The sequence below is a fragment of the Chrysochloris asiatica genome, unplaced genomic scaffold (assembly GCF_000296735.1).
Source record: "Chrysochloris asiatica unplaced genomic scaffold, ChrAsi1.0 scaffold00159, whole genome shotgun sequence".
Taxonomy (NCBI): Eukaryota; Metazoa; Chordata; class Mammalia; order Afrosoricida; family Chrysochloridae; genus Chrysochloris; species Chrysochloris asiatica.
The window spans coordinates 8,048,203-8,074,831 of record NW_006408677.1 but is presented as its reverse complement, the minus strand read 5'-3'; the positions used below and the strand labels follow the sequence as shown (position 1 = coordinate 8,074,831).

The following is a 26,629-nucleotide window of genomic DNA, read 5'->3' as shown; positions in this document are numbered from 1 at the left end:
TATGGTCATCTGTTTTTGCTTCTTGGGAATGTTTAATGTTTATCTGTGGCCCTAATAATTAATTAAGTATGTGTTTTGGTAATTTTTTATGTTTTCTGATTACCTCCAGGAATATGTGCTCAGGATGTGGTCTTCCCTTTTCATGCTTCTTATTGCTTAATTCAGAGTAACTTTTTTGAGCCTCAGTTGGGCCTTGCCCTCTGCGGCGGGCCTTTTGGGCCTTGGGCAGGCGGGTTGAGCCTAGGGCGGGCAGTTTGGGCCTCTGGGGCCCTGGGCGTCAGTGACCGGGCTGCAGGAGGGTTGTGCCTCGGGTGGGCGAGCTGGGCCTCGGGCGGGTGGTTTGGCCTCCATCAGGCGGTTTGGGCCTCAGCGGCAGGTTGGGAAGATTGGGCCTCGGGGATTGGGCTGAGGGTGGGTTGGGTCTCAGGGGCAGTGGGCCTTGGCGACCGGGCTACGCGGCGGGTTGGGGCTCAGGGGCCCTGGGCCTCTGCAACCTGGCTACCTGGCGGGTTGGGCCTTGGGGGCCCTGGACCTCAGCAGCTTGGCAGAAGGCTGGTCTAGGCCAGGGCAGTAGATGGCTGGGGGTAATGGCTGCAGGGAGGTAGTGTCTGTATTTGATGACATAAAAGATGCCTCTCTCAGTCTCTCTGTAACGTGGGTATACCAAATTTCCTGATCTCCCTCTCTATTTGTTCGGCTTTGTTAGTTTATGCTTCCTTTTCTCTGGAAATCAGCCTTCTTAGTGGGGTTGCTCTAGCCCTGCATTCCAAGGTCTGCAGTGGGCAGAGACACTCGCTGGAGTGGGCTCGGAAGCGGGAGCCGCGTGCAGGCAGGCAAAAGCTCAAAATGCCTGTAATTTCTCAGTAATTTGATCTTTTAAAAAAATGAGTTTAGAATGTTGAAATATAAGATCTTATGTTTGTTCAAAGGCTGTCTGTCTGCCAGACAGAGGTTTCCTTTGTACGATTCTGCCCCTTTTCCCTGAGACTGCCCTACCTGAACTGCCTGTTCAGGGAAGCACTGGAAGAGCCCTAGGACCATTGATTATGATAAAAATCAAAGGAACCAGGAGGCTATAGACCTTATGAAGTCCAAACATGATACTTGCACATGGCTTATTCCAAAGAAAGACATGGGAGAAATGCAGGCGGTGGCAATGTTTGATGTTGGTTTGTAAATAAGTATTTGCTCAGGGTGATGTTCCACATGTCAACAAAGGGAAAAACCATATTGATTTGATTTTGTTTCATTACCTGTGTATCTTGTAAGCTGAAGGAAAAATTGTAAAAGATTGGGCTCTGATGAAACTTTGTTATTTACCCACTGCTTTACTTCTGTTTTTGATACTCAGCACACTTTTACATTCAGCAAAAAAAAAAAAAAAACAGTGTCTGTGTCTTTGTTTTTGGTTTTGTTTTGTTTTTAGCTTGTATCCAGTACTCTTATTTTCTTAGAATTGTGTCTGGTTCTCATGAAGTAAGGCTCATTTCTCCTATTCCATTAGTAGAAGGGAAAAAAACAAGAGAGAGAGGGAGAGAGAGCTGGAAGAAATGGAAATTGCAATGTCAAGAGCCTAAGGTATTGTAGTCTCACCTTGGGCAGAGGCCAACTGCTGAATGCAAAAGGTAATAAGGCAAACTCTGGAGTTGTTTTTTATAATGGGATGACTTGCAAGCCATGCTGACAGTGAGCTGTACTCTCACAGCTCTATTTATTTATAGCTCCCCCCACCCCCCGTCCAATGCTACAGAACAACAAGTATTCTGACAACTTGGAATGCTAATAGGTTCAACAAAAAGCAAGTCAATTAAAATCTCATTCCAAAAAAATGTCTCCCTTCCCCCAGTAATTAGGTAGGAAGTGGGGATACAGAGATTCTTTTTTCACATCTAATGTGGAGCTCTGGTGTGGTATTGTAAGATAAGCACTGGGCTTCTAACTACAAGGTCAGGGGTTCAAATCCACTAGCTGCTACTTGGAAAGCCTATACAGGTTCGCTGAGTTGGGACCAAATCAATGGCACTTAACAATAATGTGTAGAAATCAGGTAAACAGGTGAGGATGAACTGTATATCTCTTGTCCTGATGAGTAGGCTAAGAAAGACAGTTAAATTAAGAGAATTTGAAACAATATTTGATTATTTATATGTCTGTTATGTGCAGATGATACAACCTTGCTTGCTGAAAGTGAAGAGGATTTAAAATACTTACTGATGAAGATCAAAGACCACAGCCTTCAATATGGGGTGCATATCAATGTAAAGAAAACAAAAATCCTCCACAGTGGACCAACAAATATGATAACTAGGGTAAAGATTGAACTTGTCAAAGACTTTAATTTGATTGGATCCATTATCAACTTTTATGGAAGCAGCAGTCAAGAATCAAATGACGTACTGCAAGTCTACTACACAGTACCTCTTTAAAATGTTCAAGAGCAGAGATGTCAGTTTAAGGACTAAGACTCATATGCATGTGAAATTTGGACAATGAATAAGGAAGACCATAGAAGAATTGATGTGCTTGAGTTATGGTTTGAAGAAGTATATTAAATGTACCATGGACTGCCAGAAGAACAAACAAGTCTATGTTGGAAGAAATACAGCTAGTGTGGTGAGACTTTGTCTCATACTTTGGACATGTTGTCAGAAGGGACCAGTCCCTGGAGAAGTGTATCATGCTTGTTAAAGTGGGGGGCCATGGAAAAATAAGGCCCCCAAGGAGATGGATTTACACAGTTGTAGTATTAATGGGCTCAAGCGTAACAACTATTGTGAGGATGACACAGGACTAGGCGATGTTTCATTCTGTTGTGTACAGGGTTGTCATGAGTCAGAACCGACTTGACAGCACCTAACAACCACAGCAGCAATTTAGTCAAGGAATCCTGGTGTTTGCTGTAGGATAAGCACTGGACTTCTAAACCACAAGGCTGGTAGTTTGAACCCACCAGTTGCTCCTCGGAAACATACAGAATCGCTGTGAGTTGGAGCTGACTCACCAGCACTTAACAATAACAATTGCTGTCACTGCCTTTGGACCTTCTAATTCCTGTGGTCGGATGGTTAGTCTTCTAAATCTGCCCTCTGTGTCATGATTTTTAAATGTTGATGGCATGGCATGTTCTAATCTAACATCCTGGCTGTTTAAACATGACCATGACTGGTCAGTCTTTCATTCCTTATTTTTCACTTAGCAGAAGGCTCTTCACTAGATAGACATATGGGGCCATGCCAGATACACAAGGGTGTCTAATCATTAGGGACATCTGCTTCAGGTAAATGCAGTTTGCAGATGGTGAAGAAAAAACTGGATTATGCTAATTTTCTCAAAATAACTTTTTAAAAAGCTTGTAGCAGAGTAGGCTCTTCTGTTGTGTCCCTGAAACAATGATAAAGTAAAGAGTAATGACAGTAATGGGCCTGGGTGGTGTCTCTCCCGTCGTCTCTCTCCCTCTAATGACTGCAGTCTCTGTAGGATTTTGAAGGATAGCCCAGAAGGCAAAACCCACTGAAGTAGACGAGACAATCTGCTTGTTTATTCTGATTCTTGTTAACTATCACAAAGTTATATGAGCTTCCAGAACAAAAACATGGTGTAACACCCAAAATGATGCCAACCTGGTAGAATATGAAGTAAACTTTTCAGCCATGTCTCTCAGTGACTTGAGTATGTCATAACTGAAGGGTCTCTGGACAGAGTCCTGAGGCCTGAGTTCTAATCCTAACTCAGTCACTTAACTTGCTGTGCAACCTGAGGCAAAACAATTTCTAGGTTTCTATTTATTCACCTGGCAAATGAGGGTGAAACAAGTGAATGAAGATACTATTGAGGAACCATTAATTGATACAAGTACTTTAAAGAAAATGTGTAAATCTTGATACAAAAGCATTGCATAACTCAGATTTTTTTCATTGCTTTATTCAGTACTGGAGATAGTTTCATTAGTAAACAAATTCCTGTTTACTAGATCCAAAAAACCAAACCAAACCAGTTATTGCTAAGTTGATTGCAATTCATGATGAAACCCTATGTGTGTCAGTGCTCCCTAGGGTTTTTATGACTATGACCTTTCAGTAGCAGATCTCCAGGTCTTTCTTCAAAGGCATCTTTGAGTGGATTCAAGCTGCCAACATGTTAGCTAACAATGAATCTCAGTAATTGTGCCATCATGAGATTCTATTTACTTGGTAAGTTTCCAGAAATTCAAAATACTATTTGTAGGAAATATTTCACTTTGATCATTCCAATAGCTTGCTTGTTGTTAGGTGACTTTGCATTGGTTCCAACTCATAGTGACCTTATGCACAACAGAACAAAACACTACCCAGTCCTGTGCCAACCTCACAATCATTGCTACGCCCATTGCTCCTGCCACTGTGGCAATCCATCTCATCAAGGGACTCCTTCTATTTCACTGACTCTTCACTTTACCAAACATGGTAAAGGACTGGTCCCTCCTGATAATAAGTTTGAAGTTTGAGAGATGGAGTCTGGCCATCTTGGCTTCTAAGGAGCATTCTGGCTGTACTTCTTCTAACACAGATTTATTTGTTCTTCTGACAGTTCATGGTATTTTCAATATTCTTCTCCAACACCATAACTCATATGCATTGATTCTTCTTGCTATCCCTGAGTATGTTGCTTGCACTATATGACATAACATATGTCTCTAGATCTTTATAAGCATTATTCTGGTCTTTTTCATGTGTGTTATGTGTTTTGCCCATTAGACAAAGGGCTTCTCAAAGTGTGGTCCTTAAACCACCTGCACCAGAATCACCTGGGCCAGTGTCCACAAATTCATATGTAGTGCTTCTGGTGAGGGACTCTGTATTCAGAATTTTCACACTGAAATTTGAGTCACAATATTAAGCTTGCCTAGGGCAGAAGTCAGAGTCTGGGTGTGGATCTATAGGATAAGCACTGGACTTCTAACCACATATTTGGTGATTCAAACCAACCAGCTGCTCCTGGAAACCCTACACAGGGTCCCTATGAGTCAGAACTGACGGTGGCACTTAGCAACCACAAGGGCAGAGATCAGAAGGAACAAATTCATGTTAGAAAAAGTACAGCCAGAATGCTCCATAGGAGTGAAGATAGAGAGACTTTGTCTCACTTTGCATATGTGGTCAGGAGGGGTCAGTCCCTGGAGAAGGACATCATGTTTGGTAAAGTAGAGGGCTAATGAAAAGAGGAAGACCCCCAATGAGATGGATTGACACAGCATTTACAATAATGGGCTCAATGATTGTGATGATAATGCAGGACTGGGAAGTGTTTCATTAAGTTATACATAGGGTAGCTATGATTCGAAACCAACATGATGGAACCAAACAACAGCAGGGCAGAGGTGAACTAATCAGGATTGTTTTCTAACTGTCATAGATTAAAGATCAGCATCTAGCAAACATGTATATGTTGACACATATACAAATATATGTCTAACATGTATATGCTATTCCACATTTTTCCCACTCCTCATCTCTTACCACATGTGTAGGTTACCTCATCCTTTGCAAACTTGCATTGTTGTGGTGGAGGAGTGGCATAAAGGTGTAAGTCCCTTTCCTGAAATTGACACATGCAAATGGGTGTCTTTTTCTCTCTCTCTCTCTCTGGGGTTCCTTTTAGAACTTCAAAGTTACAGGCAGAATGGCAGTAGTAAGCTTCCAAACCTCTTCACCACAGTCCCAAAAGCAATGGTTCTCAAAGTGTGGTCTGTATCAGCATTATCAGCATCTCCTGGGAGCTTGTTAGAAATGCAAACTCTCAGCTTGCACCCCCCACCCCCGAAAACTGAATCAGAACTTAAAGTGAGTGTATTTTAACAAGTCCTCCAAGGAATTTTAATGAAATGTAAAATTTGAGAACTGCTACCATAAAGCATTTTTGACCCCTAAACTACATTCTTACTAAACCTTGAGGAAGCTGGAGCAGTAAAGTGGGATGATATGAGCAGGAAAATATCGGCACCAAGATATGCAACAAATTTCTTAATTACAAAGGTCTTATTTAGGGTATTTGTGCTTGAGGGAGATACAATCTTTAAATAGAAACTTTCCTAAGAGTGGCTATAAATATTGCAAATATATACACAAATATAATTACAACACTCAAACATATGTCATATATGTATGAATATATATACATATATACATATAAATAAAACGACCTTTCAAAAGGCATAGGAAACCATTAGAAACATTTAGGCAAGAATAAACATCTGAGCAATAGCTATTGATAAAAATGCAGGCAAGGGAATAAACCTGAAATATATACCAATCAGCAGGTCCAGATGATGTACATTCTGGGATCTTGAGGGAATTCACTAATGATTTCACTAAGCCACTGACAACTGGAAAACCTGACAAAACCCACTTGGGTATGCACCACATTCTGCTTTGTCAGCATTCTGCATAATGGTGGTATTCTGGCAGGTGCATTCTCTAGGTCCTTTTTTGTCTACCCACCAAGGAAAGAAAAGATTCCATTTCTAGATGCAGATGATACCAAAGTTAACAGAATACAGGTTTTCAAAAGCCTTCCTTTTTAATAAATGAATTCTTCCCAACAGTGCATACTGTAATTCAAGTCCTGTCTATGCAATACATGACAAATGCTTCTCACAAGGTATTAACAGGGCAGCTGGACCTATGTGGACTTCAGATGCTTGCATCAAGATTTACTAGTTTACTAGAAGTAGGACTGGTCAAAGGCTAGGAGACTTTCCACTGAAGGGAGTTTAAGATCAAGGCAACTTCCTTTGTAATGATGTTTCATGGTCCTGGGACTAAAGATAGAGACATTCAAGTAGTTGAACAGATCTTTGGCTGGAGATGTAACACCTAAGGGATGAATGAACGCTTTGGGTTTCTGCTGTGTATGGAGACATAAAGGTTGAGTTCGTTTGGTAAGAGCCCAAGGCTTTGTTGTTGTTAGGTGCCATCAAGTCAGTGCCAACTCATAGCGACCTTATGCACAGCAGAATGAAATACTGCATGATCCTGGGCCAACCTCACTATTGTTGCCATGCTTAAGACCATTGATGCTGCCACTTGGCCAATTGATCTCGCTGGGGGTCTTCGTCTTTTTCTCTGACCCTCCACCTTACCAAGCATGATATCCTTCTCCAGTGACTGGTCCCTCCTGACAATATGCCTAAAGTATGAGAGATGCAGTTTGACCATCTTGGCCTCCAAGTAGCACTCTGACTGCGCTTCTTCCAACACAGATCTGTTGGTTCTATAGGCAGCCCATGGCACTTTCAATATTCTTCTCCAATAACACATAAACATCAATATCTTAGGCATTAGTGAGCTGAAATGGACTGGCATTGGCCCAAGGCTTAAGAGGACAAAATACATAAGTTTGACTTATTCCTTCCATATCCAGTTAGTACCAATACATGAACATGCTGCACTCCAGACCATATCCCTAAACTGCAACCTTACTACCAGGCAGTTACTTCAAAAGTTACTGGGAAAAGGGGCAGATGCCTCCATTCAATACCATCCCTGGGAAAAGGGACCCTAAATGCATTCTTCGTGGATAGCACAAATGCTTTATGGTGATGTATGATTCTAGAGGATTTTGACCAGGGGGTCAGAGTGTTAATATTCTTTCCTTGAATACCTTTATACGAGGGTGAGTCCAAAAGTATCTGTACCCCAGTTATATTAAAACATCTGTCCATGTCCACAGCTGATGACAACATTAAACGTGCACATGAAATGATCTTGTTGAATAGATGCGTGACAATGAATTATGTGGCAAATTATTTGCAACTCAGCCATGGCTCTGCCTATGAAATAATTTACAACAGATTTGGGTTTCGAAAAGTTTGTGCAAGATGGGTATTAAAACAACTCACAGAAGAGCATAAACATAAGTGTTTGGACATCTGAAAACAACATTTGGACCTATACTCAAAAGAAGGTAAAAGTTTATTGAAAATAAATCATTACTGGTGACAATGTATAGATTCACCACTACAAACCTGAGAGTAAACAACAGAGTATGGAATGGGAAACATCCTTAGTCGTCAACCAAGAAAAACGTTCAAAAGTCGACCAGAAAACTAGAAACAGTGCTCATTACAGTGAGAGGCTCACTGAAAAGCTGAATTCTAAATTTCAATACAGATTAAATACAAGGGCATTGTGACAATGCATGTCCGCACACCTCTGTCTACACTGTTGACACTCTTCAAAAACTTCACTTAAAAGTGTTAAAGAATCCTCCCCATAGTCTTGATATTGCTCCATCAGACTTTTACCTGCTTGGTTCCCTGAAAACAGCCCTTTGAGGACAAAGATCCACCTCTAATGAAGAAGTGAAGACAGTGGTTCATTCGTGACACACAATTTAGCCTAAAACATTTTAAAATAAGGGAATATGAAAGCTTGTTGACAGGTAGACAAAGTGTATTGAAAAGTAAGGAGATTATGTTGAAATGATGTCTTTGTCTTTTCTAAAAGTTGAGTAAAATAAATTCTACAATGAAAGTGCAGATAAGTTTTGACTCATTCTTGTATAATCCTAAGTAGATTTCTAATGTTTCAATGAAATTTAGATATTTTCCTAAGCTCACTATAATGTGCTATTTCAATCTCTTAAATTACTACATGAAACCATACCAGAGAAAGTGGGAAATGCAGCCATTTATGTGTAGGTCGTGGACACAGTGGAAAGCTATGTCTAGGAAGTAGGGGATCTGAGTTATTATCCCATTACTACCATTGTCTGGAGTCTTGGTGTGGTGCTGCAAGAAAGTGTGCTGGACTGTAAGGTTGGTTTGAACCACAGGGTTGGGGGTTCAAACTCTCCAGCCGCTCCTCCAAAACCCTATACAGGGCCACTATGAATCAGAACCAACACGGTGGCAATTATCAACTACAACTGTCGTTATGATTTGGGATACATCATTTCTTCCTCCTTGGTCTCAGTTTCTTCACCTTTAAAGTATAGGCATTGGATGATATTACTATTAATATCCATTTCCATCTCTATGCATGATTTTATTATTTGTTGTCTTGAGTCTATACTAATGATACTTCAAGTCCATGCATGGTAGAGAAGTTTGTCATTTTTCTGAGACATGAAACTGAATTTTCTACTCAAGGCTGGGGTGTGGGAAAGAATCACCTTGTTAGTGAGTGAGCCTAACCAACCACCTAGCACCGTTCTCTCAACACCTTCAGCACTTTCCTTGTTCTCTGCTTACTGCATGTATTTTTGTGAAAGAAATTAAGTGCAATGGTGAATTTGGAAACATAATTATTTCTTTACGTCAAGATGTAATACACAGTGAAAAGTAGTTGGGGTATTAAAAGTTCATGAGCAGCTATCTAAGTTGCAAATATTGGTCTCCCCTGTCCAAAGAAAAGAGAGTGAAGATAATAGAATATGCACATGCAAAAACATGTGGTGGTACCAACTGAAAAAATATGGTACCAAATGATTCCTCTAACAGCACTCTCTGCTTTTTATCTTGGTTTGATGATCCATTGCAATGACCACACAAAACTTAGACACCATAATAAAATTATGGGGTTTATTAAAGAAGTTAACAGTTTACAACTCAGGACCAGAAAATGAACAGAGCACAATTCTTTCGGTCAGGACAGGCTCTCCTCAGCCATGCCCATAGGCAGGTCTCTGTCTGTCCAGGAAATATTACAAAGCTCTTCTAGGGCTGCTGATAAATGCCCACAGGGCAAATCACTCCATCATAAGCTTCAGGCATTTGACTCTAGCTCTGTGGGTCAGCAAACTGAAGTCGCCCACTTAACTGCCTGGAGGCACCCCACTCTACAAGCAAGCCTATTTCTCAGAATCATCCAGCTTTACTTTCTCCATGTTCTGTGACGTCCATACTTCTGTCTTGTGCTATGGCTTTTAACTCTGATGTTGCTGTTCCTCTACTACTCCTCCAGTGTCACAGTTTCTGTCTCTGTCAAGTTGGTTCAATGCTCAGAGATCTCTGGGTCCAATGGGCACACTTGATTCCTTGCTCTTCTAGTTTGATGGTGGTAAGATTCCTCCATTCTGCTTCTGAGATGACTTATGTTATACCCATGTTTTAAATTTTTACAATTTCAATTAACTCTACAAACATCCACAACTGAATCATATCATCATATCATTATCTTCTTCCACCTTTTCTTACCCAAATCCATCAGGAAAAGAGTCCTTTGGTGGAAGTTACAAACTAAGGCTAGAAGAGACATATTTAGAATTCACTACATGATAGCATGGAAATAATTAGTTGAGTGGACTAATGAATCACACAAACATCAGTCTCTATGACCCTGAGACCAGAAGAACTAGATGGTGCCTCATTATCTCTACCACTCTGAAGGTAGTGGTAGGTCCTGGATACTGTGGGAGAAAAATGTGGACCAATACTCAAAGTCGTAAAAAGAAGACCAGGCTCAGTGGTTATATAGAAACTGGTGGAACCCTCCAAACTATGCTCCTTGGTAGCCCTTCAGATCTGGAAATTAACTCATCCCATGGCCCAATTTTCAGCCAAACAATTGTTGTTGTTAAGTGCCATCGAGTCAGCTCTGACTCATAGCAACCATGTATAGGTTTTCTGAGGAGGAGCTGGTGAGTTTGAACTGCCAACCTTGTGATGCACAGTCCAGTGCTGATCCCCAGCACCACACCAGAAGTCCACTCACCCCTCAGATCTGGCGAATTTTCAGAGAAAATTCACCAGATCTGCCCAATTTTTAGCGAAACAATTGATAGCTCTATAAAAGAAACAGTAACACTAGGACATATGTATTAGAATCATCAGTCATTTGATATCAAAAAGGCAAAATTTACCCAAGGATAAAGTTCAGAAGGATTTGGAATGGAAACAGGAAAAACAGAGAGGAAGTAGGGAAAAGCGATGCCACATTGTGAGTACTGCAATCAATCGTATGAAACAAAATGAATTTTAAACGAAAAATTTATTTGCTCTGTAAGACTTCACCCAATTAAAAAAAAATCATTGGACAATATATTTGATATACCATGTGAGTAAAGTTTTACTAAAGGTAATACAGAAACAGTTGCAAACATACTTTGACAGAGAACTTCCAGAGGTTCAAGCCAGATTCAGAAGAGGCCGTGGAACGAGGGATATCATTGCTGATGTCCCATGGATCTTGGCTGAAAGCAGAGAATATCAGAAAGATGTTTACCTGTGCTTTATTGGCTACGCAAAGAGATTGTCCAATGATTTCCGCATTCCGTTGGGTCACCTCTCTTTGGAATGGGCACAAATCAGTTGTTCAGGTAGTTGTCTTCCAAATTTCTTGGCATAGATGAATGAGTGCCTCCTGTGCTGCCTCACTTTCTTGGAAGATTTCAATTGTTATTCCATCAATTCCTGGTGCCTTGTTCTTTGCCAATTCCTTCAATGCACCTTGGACTTCCTCCTTCAGTATTATTGGCTCTTAATCATATGCTATCTCTTGAAATGGTTGAACATTAACCATTTCCTTTTGGTACAGTGACTCTGAATTCCTCCATCTTCTCTTTATGCTTCCTGCATCATTCAATAATTTGCCCAGAGAATCTTTCAATAATGAAAGTTGAGGCTTGAATTTTTTTTCTTCAGTTCTCCCAGCTTGAGAAATGCTGAGTGTGTTCTTCCTTTTTAGTTTTCTGATTTCAGATATTTGTACATTTTATTGTAATATTTGACTTTATCTTCTTGAGCTGATCTTTGGAATTTTATGTTCAGCTCTTATACCTCCTCATTTCTTCCATTTGCTTTAGCTTCTCTACGCTGGAGAGCAAATTTCAGTGTCTCTTCTGACATCCATTTTGACCTTTTCATTCTTTCTTGTCTTCTCAGTGACTTTTTGCTTTCTTCATCTATAATGTTCTTGATGTCATCCCACAATTCTTCTGGTCTTTGGTCTTTCGTGTTTAATGTATCAAATCTGTTCTTCAGATGATCTCTAACTCAGGTGGGATATATTCAAGTTCATATTTTGACTCTCGTGGACTTGTTTTCATTTTCTTCAGCTTCAGTTTGAATTTGCATATGAGTAATTGATGGTCTTTTCCACAGTCTGCCCCTGGCCTTGTTTTTACTAATGATATGGAGCTTTTCCATCGTCTCTTTCTGCAGATATAGTCAATTTGATTTCTATGTATTCCATCTGGTGAGGTCCATGTGTATAGTCAGTCATCTCTTATGCTGTCTAAAGAAGGTATTTGAAATGAACAAATCATTGATTTTGCAGAATTTTATCATGCGTTTTCCAGCATAATTTCTATCCCAAAGGCCATATTTTCCAACTACTGATCCTTTCTCTTTGCTCCCAACCTTTGCATTCCAATCACTGGTCATGATCAATACATCTTGATTGCATGTTTGATCAATTTCAGATTGAAGAAGTTGGTAGAATTCTTCTATTTCATCCTCACTGGCTTAAGTGGTTGGTGAGTAAATTTGAATAATATTGGTACTAACAGGGCTTCCCTGTAGGCACATGGATATTATCCTATCACAGACAGCCTTAGGAGCTAAATTAGTAAAGTCTTAATAATAAGGCAAAACAAAAGCAAAGACTTTTCCCATGCTTTATTAATAAGGTTTAGGTAACATATATTTTGGATAATTTATTATATATGAAGGTGTTAAGGTCTTATAATGACTTAATACACCATATTCAACCTACTCTAAAATAAACATTGCAAAATAATTTGTGAACAATATCATCAAGTACCTACTCTGATACCTTAAAACAGCCAAGGAGATAGTCTAAGTTAGGTACCATTTTGACAGCTTTATTAGTTATCTGGTGTCACTGGGTTGTCCAAACAGTTAAGTGCTCACTACTAACAGAATATCTGGCAGTTTGAATCCACCTAGAAGCATCTCAGAAGAAAAACCTGGTGATGTACTTCCAAAAGATCACAACCTCTGAAAACCCTATGGAGTAGTGCTACACATGGGTTCAGAATGGACTCGACAGCAACTGGTTTTGTTTTTATTTGTTTGTTTATTGGCTATCTATTGATGTAATAAATTATTCCCCGATATTCCGTAGCTTAAAACTACAAGCATTTTATTGTATCACAGAATTTCTGAGGGTTACCAGATTAACTTGGTTATTTTGGTTCTGAGTCTCTCATGAGGTGGCTGCAAGGCCATCAGCCAGGGCTGCAAGCATCTGAAAGCTTGACTGGGGCTAAAGGATCCACTTCCAAGATCAGTCATATGACTGTTATCAGATGCCTTAAATTCCTAATTATGGGTCTTTAGCCATAGGACTGTTAATGACATAACAGCTGGTTTTCCAAGAATACGTGATAAGAAAGAGAGAAGAAAAGGAAAGTGGAGGAAGGAAAAAAATAGAGGAGAAAAGATGAGGAAAGTGTATTTTATAACCTAATGTCATCAATGGCATACTGTCACTTTCTCTATATCCCTTGAACACACAGATCAGCCCTGCTACAATGTGATAAGGTACATCAAACGGAGTCAGGAATCATTCAGGAGAAATTCTTAGAAGGTAGCAACCACATTGGCCCCAAAACACACCCTAGGACACCTATATGTCAAGCTATACAATCTGTATTATACACACATGCCTAAGTGTTTGCATATGCAGTGACAGCATCCAAACTTGGGGGAAAACTATTTACTCTAGAATTTTCACTTGGTTTTGTTTTCAGAAAAGCAACGTGAGTAATGCTCAAAAGTACAGACAGTGTCGATGTATCATCTGTTAACTTTGGAATCTTGAGGAAATTACATACCTTAGACTTTAAATTCTTCTATTGAAAAGTGGGAGGGGGTGAGAATAACATCTACTTCATAGCATTATTGTGAGAATGAAATAATATTGTGTATAAATTGGGACTTGGCCCACCATTACCTATCTAAAAATGGTGGTTATTACTGACATCATTTGGTTATTTGAAAATGGTCATTTGAGGTTCACTTAGGTCTAGACTTTCATCTACTCACTCTGCCTCCTCCACTGTAGACACGAAAGAGCAGAAAGTTTGTGAAGAAGCACATGCGTCATTATCAGATATTAGCATATTGATTCAAATAGTTGGTTTAGCTCAATAGCCAGTAGGATTCTGATAAAATGGAATGGAAGGTGGAAAAGTTATGATGTATTTGCGAGAAAGGGTGGGAATTAATTATTTGGTATCTATGGTGATTTCTACTGGGGAACCACCTTCGTTAAGAAGCTGCTATGTGCCATCAAGTTGTTTTCAAGTCATAGCGATCCTGTATAGGGTTTCTGAGGCTATAAATCTTAAGAGAGCGGAATACCTCATCTTTATCTCACAGAGTGACTGGTGGTTTTGAACTGCTGATCTTGTGGTTAGCAGCCCAATGTACAAGCACTATACTCTCAGAGCTCCTTATCGTTAGGAAACAGCATGAAAAAAATGGGGAAGGCAGCAGGAGAACTTGCAGGAGGTCTTCAAATGGGGAAAGAATTTTAAGTACAGAAAGATTAGTTGAGAGCCAAATATAATGTAATTCATTTTGCTGAAGACTTTGTGTATGTGTGTGTGTGTGGTGTTCATTGACAAGAGAGCCTATTATTCCTTTCTTCTGTGGAATACATTTTAAAAAGAACCTCATTTAGAAAATAATATTAGAAAAAAAATCTTCTCTTCAAACTCCACGAGTGAATATTTTATCCCTCTAAATGCTGGGCACTTCCTACTGGTGCTTTCAACAGCTCTTCTCCTCTTTGGTTAGAGCTGAGTACCAAGTGGGTATTTCTCAAAATGCCCAGCCTTCTTACCTTTAATAACAGCAGTTCCATATCCCCTGTAAAATTATTTTCACAGAGATTGACATGATATACAATATTCCTTTCCTTAACAGGAAGGGGAAGTTGTATATTATTCTTCAGATTGTATTCCATGGAACTTTAATTTTCAGGGTTAGAGTCTGCAGGTGCTGACTTATCTCCATTCCTGAATAGCAAAGGGGTCTCAACAGTGATGAGCATCACATATCATGTCCCATTGACATTGACACTTTGGGATCAGACACTAAATGCGATATGGCGGGTGGGGGGAACTATAGGATTTTCATATATATTTCATCAGTATTTTAATTTGCCTCTTACATTCTAATCCACTTTGTAGTATTGCTTTAAAGCAAATTCTGAGAAGAGACCAATCTGGAAAAATGATACTAAGTGCATAAACAACCCCCAAATCTCTCATTGTGCTATTAGCACTGTAATAGAGCTCATTATTTTTCACCTTCCAATTATTGGCTTTTTAAATTAGAGACCATGCTCAAAGTTGAACTGCATCCAGTGCTTTCTACAGAATTTAAAGCCAAATTTGCTAGATTAAATTTTTACCTTGAGCCAAAAATCTTGGAAAATCCAATGTGGCTTTGAAGGAATTTTCATTCTTCCATTGTGTATTATTTTTGCTATGTCGAGGTCCTATGTCAGGTTCTAGCCTCAACAAGGAAGTGTGGGTGTCACGAAGAAGGGAGATCTGGTGGTGAAAGGGATAGAGACAGAGAGAGATGAAATATATACAAAAAGACAGACATACAGATATGATGCAAGCTGGCAGGTAGACAGATCTGCAAACATATTGCCTAGCATTGCCCAGCATTGCACAGCATTGCATGCAGAACTCACTCTACCTCAGCCTTTTATTCTCTTTTTTAGGGAGGGATTTATTACAAAGGAAGGATGTAATTCACAAAGGGAGGATGTGATTAAGACAGGGTACGGAACTGAAATACGGTTAATCATTCAAAATAGGACATAATGATTCACAGGAACAACTTTTAAGATATTTTCACATTTTTTTCTTAACAATCTAACATTTTTATTTTTACAGAAAAAAAGGTTCAATCAAGCTGTTATATATTAATTTTTAGGCTTAAATAATCTAGAGTAGCGACGTGTGGCTTCTTAAGGATACAGAACATAAAGCAAGGTTCCTGAAAGGAGCCAAGCTGTCTCTGTACACTTTGCAAACTTTTGTTTGTGAGCAAGATCTCAGGCACTAGACTTCATTTATCTATACCTAAAATGCTACATTGTTCTTAATTATCACTTTCCTATATACTTTCAGGAGGAAGAAGAACATCTGGGTTAAGCTGATTATATTCAGAGGTGGTTCAATGGGGCTGCCACTAATCAACCCAGGGTCTGCATGTGCTGTCCCCAGCAGTGCTAGGATCACAAACATTTGCATGTTCTGAGACAAGACTTGATTGGCTTCACTGATGACCAAAAAGGTTGTCAGAATTCAAACCGATTTATGCTTAATATAAAGATCTCAGATTACACATTATTCCTTTGACACCCTAAAATTGGATAGTAATGGACAGTGGAAAATTTCCAAAGAATAGTGGCTAATGAGTGTGATGTATTTTTAACCAAGTCCCCAAGAGATTCTCAAATACACTAAGTTTGAGAATCTCTGATGTATAGTAGATATTTTCAAAATTTTGAAAAAGACATTTGAGTTTATTTATTTTGTGAAAAATCAAAATATTAAACATAAAGATGGGAATTAATGCAATTTACTAAATGGAACATACGTATCTTTAAACTTTAAAGCATCTATGAAAAAAATATTTTATCTGCATATTAAATGAATCATGGAAATATCAAGAGGTTATTAAGTTTAAACTACCTCCTTTGCCATAAGATCAGAAGAAGTCATGGATGGTGCCCAGCTACCAGTACTGATTTTTTTTTTTTTTTTAAGTTTTTATTGTGAACTGAGGGATAGTTTACGTGGGAAAACATCAGCTTTACACCAGTGTTTCAATGCAATGACTATATTCTCCTCCGTGTATCATTATTCAACAGTACTTGCTTCCATTCCTTTTGTTTGTTTTCTTTTATTTTTGGCAGGCAGGGGAGAGAGACAAAAACACTAAAGAATATATAGTCTTTTAAACAAGCAAAGGGCACATTCTGCAAGCCTGTCTCCTGGCCAATAGCACCCAGTTCCTCTCTTTCCATGAACCCAGAGTCCTCAGCTACTCCTTCTCCACATGTTCTCATCTGCCTCCATCTCTGGTGTCGATACTTCTCTGGATAGGGTCCAGCATTCCAGTTGTATTCTTCTCCCTTGATAGTCCTAGGGTGCTCTGTTTCATGACTGTAAGATTAACTACTCTTCCATTTTTGTTACAAAAGTTCTACCTTTACAGTTGTGACAATCGCAATTAGTCATGATAACATTTACTCATCTCTTTAAACCAGATCCGTCTACACAAGATTAAAATTATTCATTGGGGACTCAACCTTCCCCAACAACTACTGAATGTTTTGATCCAAGATTCTATATAATAATCCTGATCAAGAGGGGGGAATGCAGAACATAATTTAAAAGTCTTGATGGAATCCAGACATGGTATATTGCTCCATTTTTGTGAATCTCTTTTGGTTTCTTGTAGTAGTGTTTTGTAGTTTTCTTTGTATAGGTCCACTGTTTCTCTGGTTATATGTATTCTTAAATATTTCATCATTTGAGTGGCTATTGTAAGTGGTGTTGCTTTCCTAATTTCATTTTTAGTGTTGTCATTATTAGTATAGAGGAGTCCAACTGATTTTTGTATGTTGATCTTGTACCCTGCCACTTTACTGAATCTTCCAATGAGTTCCAGTAGTTTATTTGCTGAGTCTTTGGGGTTTTCTATGTATAGGATAATATCATCTGCAAATATAGAGAGTTTTACTTCCTCTTTGCCAATTTGGATGCCTTTAATTTCCCTATCTTGCCTTATAGCTGTGGCTAAGCATTCCAAACAACATTGAATAGGAATGGTGATAAAGGTCATCCTTGTCTTGTAACTGTTTGCAAGGGGAAGGCTTTCAGTTTCTCCCCATTAAAAGTGATGTTGGCTGTTGGTTTTGTATGTTGTTGTTTTTAAGTGCTGTTGAGCCGGTTCTGACCCATAGTGACCCTGAAACAGGAGCAGAAAGCTTCATCTTTCTCCTGCAGAGCAGCTGGTAGTTTCGAACTGCTGACCTTGTGGTTCGCAGCCCGATTCGTAACCACTACGTTACCAGAGCTCTTTGAATCAGGCTTGGTTTTGTATATATACTCAATTATGTTGAAGAATTTCCTTTCAATTCTTACTTTGTTGAGTGCTTTTATCAGGAATGGGTGTTGGATTTTGTCAAATGCCTTTTCTGCATCAATCAATATAATCATGTAGTTCTTTTCATTTTTCTTATTTATATGGTAGATTATATTGATTTTTTTCTGATGTTGAACCATCCTTGCATCCCTGATATGAATCCCACTGGTCATGATAATTTTTTTTTTTTTTTTGATGTGTTGTTGAATTCTGTTGTTGAGAATTTTTACATCTATGTTCATGAGGGATATTGGTCTATAATTTTCTTTCTTAATGCTGTCCTTCCCTGGTTTTAGTATGAGGGTTATGCTTACTTCATAGACTGTATTAGGGTGTTTTCCATCCTCCTCTATACTCTGGAATAATTTGAGTAGAGTTGGTGACAGCTCTTCCCTAAATGTTTGGTAAAACTCACCAGTGAAGTCACCTGGACCTCAACTTTTTTTGATAGGGAATTTTTTGATGACCTTGTCAACGTCTTCCTTTTTTATATGTCTTTTCAAGTTTTCTACTTCAATTTGTGTAAGTTTAGGTAGGTCGTGCTTTTCTAAACATGTATCCATCTCCTCTGGGTTTTCAAATTTATTGGAATACACCTCTTCACAATATTCTGTTATTATTCTTTTTATTTCTGTTGGTTCTGTTGTGACATCACCCATGCATTTTTTATGCATGTTATTTGTGTCTTCTCCCTCTTTTATTTAGTTAGGTTTGCCAATAGTTTAGCCATTTTGTTAATTCTTTCAAAGAACCACTTCTTGTTCTGTTGATTCTTTTTATAGTTTTTCTGTTTTCTGTATAATTTATTTCTACTCTAATCTTTATTATTTCGTTGCTTCTGTTGACTATAGGTTTAATTTGCTGGTCTCTTCTAGTTGTTGGAGATGTTGTGTTAATGTGTTAATTTTGATTCTTTCTTCTTTTTGGATGTGCACATTTATTGCAATAAACAGACCTCTTAGCGGTGCTTTAGCTGTGTCCCCAAAATTATGGTATGTTGTGTTTTGGTTCTCATTTGTTTCTAGGAATTTTGTGAATTCACGTTTTATTTCTTATACTACCCAGTAGCTTTTAAGGGAAGTGTTATTCAATTTCCATGTATTTGATTTATTTTCTTGGTTTTCCTATTGTTGATTTCTAATTTGATAGCATTGTGGTCTGAGAAGATGCTTTGTAGTATTTTTATGTTTGTAAAATTATGGTGGCTTGTTTTATGGCCTAACACATGGTCTATTCTGGAGACTGTTCCTTGCTCACCTGCAAAGAATGTGTATTGTGCTGTTGTTGGGTTGGATGTTCTGTACACATCTTTGAGGTCCAGTTGGCTGATTGTGTTATTTATTCCTCTGTGTCTTTGTTGAATTTCTTACTGGTTGTTCTATCCATTTTCGAAAGTGATGTATTAAAATTGCCCCCTTTTATTGTAGAATTGTCTATTTCTTTCTTCAAATCTATTAGAGATTGTTTTATATATTTTGGAGCTCTTTCATTGGGAGCATAGATATTTATTATGGTTATATCCTCTTGTTCAATTGTCCCTTTAATCATGAGATAATGTCCATCTTTATCTATTATGCTGGTTTTTGCCATAAAGTTTATTTTAACAGAGATTTATATTGCTACTCCTGTTCATTTTGCAATTACCTTGGTATATTTTTTCCATCCTTTGACTTTTAGTCTGTTCTTTGTGTGTAAGGTGTGTCTCTTGTAGACAGCATATTGAAGGATCTTGTCTATTCTGTCATTCTCCATCTCTTAACTGGTGCATTTAATCCATTTACATTCAGTATAATTATCGATAGTTGTGGATTAATTGCTGTCATTATGTTTGTTTGTTTGTTTTTGTGGTGCTGCTGGTTTCTTTGTTCTGCATGTCTTCCTGTGCTGAATTCATGTTTTTTGTGTTCTTTCTTATCCGTTTCCTCATAGTTTTAATGTTTCCATGTTCTTCTTGGATTTTCATTTTCTTGATATATTGTGAAGTATTAATTTTCTTTGAGGTTACCTTACATTTTATTAACTTTTCCCTCCATTTAAGACAGCCTATTTTATCCTGTAATCTACCTGACCTTCTCACCACTCGGATCTCTGTTCCTATGTCTTTACCTTCTTTCACATTTTTTTCACATTGTTTCACATTGTTTTGATCATAGACTGACCTCTCAGATCCTCTGAATTCGTTCTCAGGGTTTTGTTCTGTTCTAGACTCTTCCTTCTGTTGATTGAGTTGCCGCTGGTACTACCATGTATGTCAGTCTCTGGTTATTGTCTGTTCTTGTTGGTTCTCAGACCATAGAACTCCCTTTAGGATGTTTTGCAGTTCAGGGTTGGCTTTGGCAAAATCCCTTAGTTTCTGTTTATTCTGAAATGTTTTGATTACACCATCATATTTGATTAGCAGCTTTGCTGGGTAAAAGATTCTTGGTTGGAAGTTTTTTTTCTTTCAGGATTTTATATATGTCTCCCCATTGCCTTCTTGCCTGCATGGTTTCTGCTGAGAGAGCTGAGCTTAAACTAATTTGCTTGCCTTTATATGTAACACTTCTCTTTTCCTAAGCTGCTTTCAGTATTCTCTCCTTTGATTTTGGAGAGCTTGATTATTATATGTCTTGGTGATTTTCTTTTGGGGTCTATCCTTCCTGGGTTTCGTTGAGCTTCTTGAATGCTTATCTTTTCACTTTTCAGGATGTTAGAGAAATTTTCTTCCAGCAGCTCTTCAACTATCTCCTCTGTGGACTTGTGTGATTCTTGCTGTTCCAGAATGCTGATAATTCTTAAGTTATTCCTCTTCATGTTGTCCAACATGAATCTTAGACCTTCTTCAGATTTTTTTATGCTTGTTTCTGTTTGCTCTTGTATATTAGTAGTATTGAGAGATTTGTCTTCCAGATCACTCGTTCTGGCTTCCATCTCTTCAATTCTACTCCTTTGCTCTTTCAGTGTATTGCCCATTTCAGATATTCTATTATTAATCATTTGGACCTCTTTTTGCAAGTTTTTAATTGTTTCCAATGCTGTAGCTATCTTATTTGATTCCTGTAGTGCTTTCCTGACTTCTTCCTTATTTTTCTCAATGCCACTATAAAATGGTTTGATATAAATTATTATCATTTTTCTGAATTCCTTCTCAGGCATTTCCAAAGCCTGCCCTCCTTCCAATATGGAGTGTAGGTCTACCTGCAGATCATTTGTCTCTGTTTCTGGACATGTGCTGATATGGTCATTTGTTTCTGTTTCTTGGGCATATTCAGTAGTTAGCTGTGACCTTAATACTTAATTGAGTGTTTGTTTTGGTATTTTTTATGCTCTCTGAATGCCTCCAGGTTGATGTGATCAGGAGATGGGCTTCACCTTTCCCTCTTCTGATTACTCAACTAAAAGTAACTGTGGCAGGTGTTGGCTGCCTACCTGGTGTACGGCAGCTGGTATTGGTTCATGCCTGGATGGTCAGATTTTATAGTGTGTGATAGTAGCTTGACTATATGACTACAATTGCTGTCTCTTCTTGTGTAATATAGGGAGAGAAAGGGCCCCTTAAATGTAAAGAGGGGACTAAAAAACTAAACAGCAAAAGCAAAAATGACAGATTGGATACTGTCATCTATAACCACAGAAAAGAGAGAAGAGAAAAAAAAAAAAAAAATCTGTAGCCAAATATGAGTATGACTTAATGTCCTCTCAGCTTCTTGCCTTTAAGGCCGCTTGAGAAATTTCAAGATTTCATTGTTGGTCATTATGATGTAACTCAGAATTTAATTTTTGGCCTGTTTCCTTCCCTTGCTTTGTCTTGCCCCAAGAGAGCTGCCGAGCCTGGCAGATTCAAAAGCACTAGATTTCTTGCTCCGTTACAAATTCCACTGGCTGTAACCTTTTGGACTTTCTAAATATTCTTTCATATGTGGTTCAGAGTTCTGGGACTGTCCTCATCTGAACCAGCTTCATCTGGTAGTCTGTATTATTGCTGACGAAGATCGTCAGTGCACTTTTCCCCGATCCACCATCAAGACCCATCTCCCCTTCTGTAAATATTTACAGTCTATAGTGTAGTTCTGTTGTAGTCTAAAGGGTTACCATGAATAGAAATGGTTCAGTGTAGTAGAGTAATTAGGATAAATCACAAAGGCCAATATAGCAGCTTCTTTCTTACCCTGTTCAGAAACATGAGGCACCCAGAGTGACCCAGTCACAGTCTTAACTTTTAATTTAGTGGAATTGTTGTGTCTTGGTGGGAGACTTCTTCCTTTGGAACTAAGATTTCTGCTGCTGTTGCTGTGTGTTGTTGAGTTGGTATGTCTCATAGCAACCCTGAACAGGGTTTCCCAAGCTGTAAATCTTGATGGTAGAAGAAAGACTTATCTATCTCCCATGGAGCAGCTGATGGATTTGAGTTTCTGACCTTGTGGTTAGCAGTCCAACATTTAACCCACTATGCGACTATGGTACCTCAAGACCAACAAAACTTAAGGTCCTGGGGACACAGAGGAAAGCATGTGCAAGTGGATCACTAAGTGGTACTGCTCCCATTTCTTTCTACTCCTGGATTCCTGGACCAGTGTATCCTGTTATGAGAGTTACATCTCAAATATTTAATGCTAGGCACCATTATTGGGTTTTCAAAAGGCCATTCCACCATTCTATTAAGCCAAGATAAATGCTTCAGGGAAGTGGGGAGCATGGTAAGACTGAATTCTGTGAGCATGGACCCATTGCCACACTTCATTTCCTGTGAAGTGAATTTCTTCACCAGAGAAACTCATTTCATAGTGTGGAGTACCATAGATAGAGAAGAAAGTATTTTGTAAGTCCATATATGGCAGTCTTGTGGAAGCTTTACATATATAGAAGGTAAATCCATATTTGGAGCATCTAGCCAAGTACGAACTAAATGCTGCCCTTTCCATGATAGAAATGATTAGCTAGGTAACAAATAATCTGTGTAGCAATGTTGATATGGGTCAAATTGGGATGCTCAAACTACTGCCCCACAGCGGTGTATGTATACCTCTGCAAAGCTTCATATATAATAAAAAAAACAAATGAAAAGGAAAAGCATAGACATCTTGAATTGTTTAATTTTGTGATTAAAGTTATTACTATGTGCTTTGCAAGGCCTAACATATAGCAAAAGACAGGCACATGGCACACTTTTCAGCAGTTTGAAGAATATTTTTATGGTAATAGTGAAATATTTAAATTGCCCCTTTGTTTATAAAATTTGGATTCCATGTGGCTCTTTATCAATGTTACTGGTGAATTCTCATTCTTATTCTTACTTAGGCTGGTATCTTTGATCTAAGGTCACTCACTCTCTCTCTTTGGGATGAGTGCCAAGTGTTCAAATATAAAACTACTTTATTACTGCCAATGAAATTTCTTCTATTTTCCAATGTTTTTCTGGAGATTTATTTAAGGGGCATTATTATATAATTTGTTATAAGTTACTCTTCACAGAAATATATTGGTTGTTATTCAGAATCTTGTGCTTTTCAAAGTGATGGTACCAACAAGTGTTTACCAGCAACTACTTCCCAACTAGGTTCCAGGTGTTAGGAAAAGGTGAAAAAAAAGAAACAAAAACATGAAAGAAGAGTTCACCTTTCAGGTTGCAGTGCATTAATGATCCACAGGCCAATTAAGTTAACTTTGTATAAACACAGTGATCTACACTGTTTTTTCTAGGCTTGGCATTTCTAAAAGAGTTCTATAAGTCTTCATATCATCCATACTTCTAAAATATCATTCAGTATATTAATGATCTTTTTGCTGGTTCCTTCTTTGTATTGGCCTAACATGTCATCCTCCCTTCAGGAGTGATTTTTAGAAAGATCATCTACAGAAAGACCAGGGAAACAGTTGTTCTCAGTTGCCTACTCCCAGCTTTCTCTCATTTATCTGAGGGATATCATGTTTTTCAGTTTTCCTTTGTTTCTTACCTTGTGTGATTGGGGATTGTTTTCCTGTTACTTTTTATGCCGCATATTATTTCTCTTTACTCCTTAGGGATCTAGCCTGGTTTTCATTTTGTAGTGGATTTCCTATTTCCCTTTCATGTCATTGTATTGTTCTGGGTTTTAGCCAACTTGGCATCTGGTTAGCTTTTAAAAGAGCCCTGGAATTTGATATCAGAGGGAAATTACTTCACTGTGTTATGTATCTTTTATGTCCCATTAAAATTAATTTCTAAAAAGCGTCTACTATAGACACATAGTGGAGTCCTGGTGTGGTACTCTAAGATAAAGCACTGGACTGCAAGGTTAGTTTGAACTACAAGGTTGGTGATTGAGGTAAGTTTCCTCAGTGGAAACTTACTCTATAACACTTAACAACAACAATAACAACACAGTTACATAGGATCTGGATTAGTATATGGAAATATCCTTTCTATTTTCCTAGGGAATATTTTCCCCGTACCCAGTGTTTTTACAAGAGGACAGAGAAATAAGGCATACTTATATATTCCCACTTTTTTTTTTTTTTAGTCATGAAGGGGAAGCTGTGAAACCAATCTGCCCCTGTTGAATGACATAACAGTGGAGTGCCTGATGATTCACTTAGCTACCTTTTAGAAACACTAGGGTATACTGGTCAAGAGCAAAGGTTCCGCACTAGTCCAAGAAGGATGGTCCCATGTCTGTGCTGTTATGGACAGAGGAAAGCGCTGGGCGCTGACTCCATGGGCCTGGCTTTCAGCTGACAGCAGACTCAGTGCAGCCGTAGCTACGGCCACATGGACTCAATGATGGCTACGATTGGGGTCGTCTTAATCTTCAGTCAGTGACTGAACAAAGCTTCCTTGATGACTTCTTTGTGTCTTATAAGTCTATCTACTCGAATTTGGCCTCAATACAAATTAGACAACCAAAATACCTGGCCGCCTAATGGCTCATTTGAATCAGGTCTAATCCAAGACCTATTTAACTTTTGTGAGCACCAGTGAAAATGGTCAGAGATCCCGTATATCCAGGGCTTTTCTTACCTTCGACCTTCTCTTTGTTCCATTGCTTGTCCTCTTGACTCCATCAGCCAATTTGACCCAGCTGATGAACCCCCTCCCTATCAAAGAGCCCCAAGTGCACCTCCACCCCCCACTTTGGTCCCTCTCTCACCTTCTCCAGGTCCCCAGGAACTTTCCTTACCATCTTCTTCTTCTTCTCCCGCCTCTCCCCTCTGTATGTGCCCCCTTGTACTCGTTCCAAATCTCGAATGGACCCTGAGTTTTCTCAGTCCAGTCATATAATAGCACCCTTGCGGGAAGTGGCTAGGGCAGAAGGAATTGTCCGAGTCCATACCCCTTTTCCAATGGCAGAGTTAGATTTACTTCAATCCAGACTTGGGTCTTTTACTTCAAATTATGCAACTTTTATTAAGCAGTTTCCATTTCTAATGCAATCTTACCAACTAACTTATCATGATATTTTTGTTGTTTTAACTAACTCTTTAACCCCTGAGGAGGGTAGGCGAGTGCTGGAATAGGCCTGTGCTCATGCAGACCAGGAACACCTCACTAATAACAATCACCCAGCAGGAGCGGAAGCTGTCCCTGACAGGGACCCCAGGTGGAACTATAACACCCAGTCAGGTATTGTCAACCGAGATAGGTGTATTAATTGTATACTTCATGGGCTGCGCAAGGCAGCCATGAAAGCAGTTAATTATGACAAACTTGGTGAAATTATCCAAGACAAGAATGAAAATCCTTCCACGTTTCTCCAGCGGCTCACTGACGGCCTGTGGCAATATACTAATCTCGATCCAGACTCTGCCGATGGCCAAAGGTTGATTATGATATATTTCTTCTGTCAGAGCTATCCCGACATCAAAATAAAACTTAAGAGGCTAGAAAGGGGTCCACTAACCCCTCAAGCAGAGGCTCTCGCTGTTGCATTTAAAGCCTACAATGGCCGAGATGACGCAAGGGCTGTAAAAAAGTACCAGTTATTAGCTCAGGCCATCAACCCCACCTTGCCACCACGTGTAAGTGGAAAACCCGTAAAGCCTCTGGGACCCTGCTTCTGGTGCAACCAGGGTGGACATTGGGCCAAAGAATGCCCAAATCCCAAACCTCCAACCGGGCCCTGCCCCAAATGCAAGTGGAAGGGACATTGGGGTTTCGACTGCCCCTTAGCGTCTACCCGCCACCTGGTCGCCAGCCCCCCCTCCCCTAGAGTGACCTTATTGGTCTAGCGGCAAAAGACCTATGAGGAGGCCCTGGCCTGTCTGGCCCAACGCGGATCACCGCCCAGGAGCCCAGGGTAACTTTCACCGTGGCAGGTAGGATGATTGCCTTTTTACTCGATACTGGTGCTAGTTTTTCTGCATTGCAGGAATTCTGGGGACCCACCTCCCTGTGCAGGACCTCTATTGTTGGGATAGAAGGTCAAGAACGACGCCCTCGGCAAACACCCCTCCTTTTGTGCAAAATTGGCAATTTTGAATTTTTACATTCCTTCTTAGTCCTTCCCTCTTGCCCCATACCTTTATTAGGGCAGGACATCTTATCTAAGCTTG

The 26,629-nt window shown here is 39.2% G+C and overlaps 1 pseudogene; it reads right to left on the bottom strand.

Moving 5' to 3' along the window:
• Positions 1-25,141, bottom strand: part of LOC102811562 — a 131,165-nt pseudogene extending 106,024 nt beyond the window's left edge.
• Between the last annotated feature and the right edge of the window lie 1,488 nt (positions 25,142-26,629).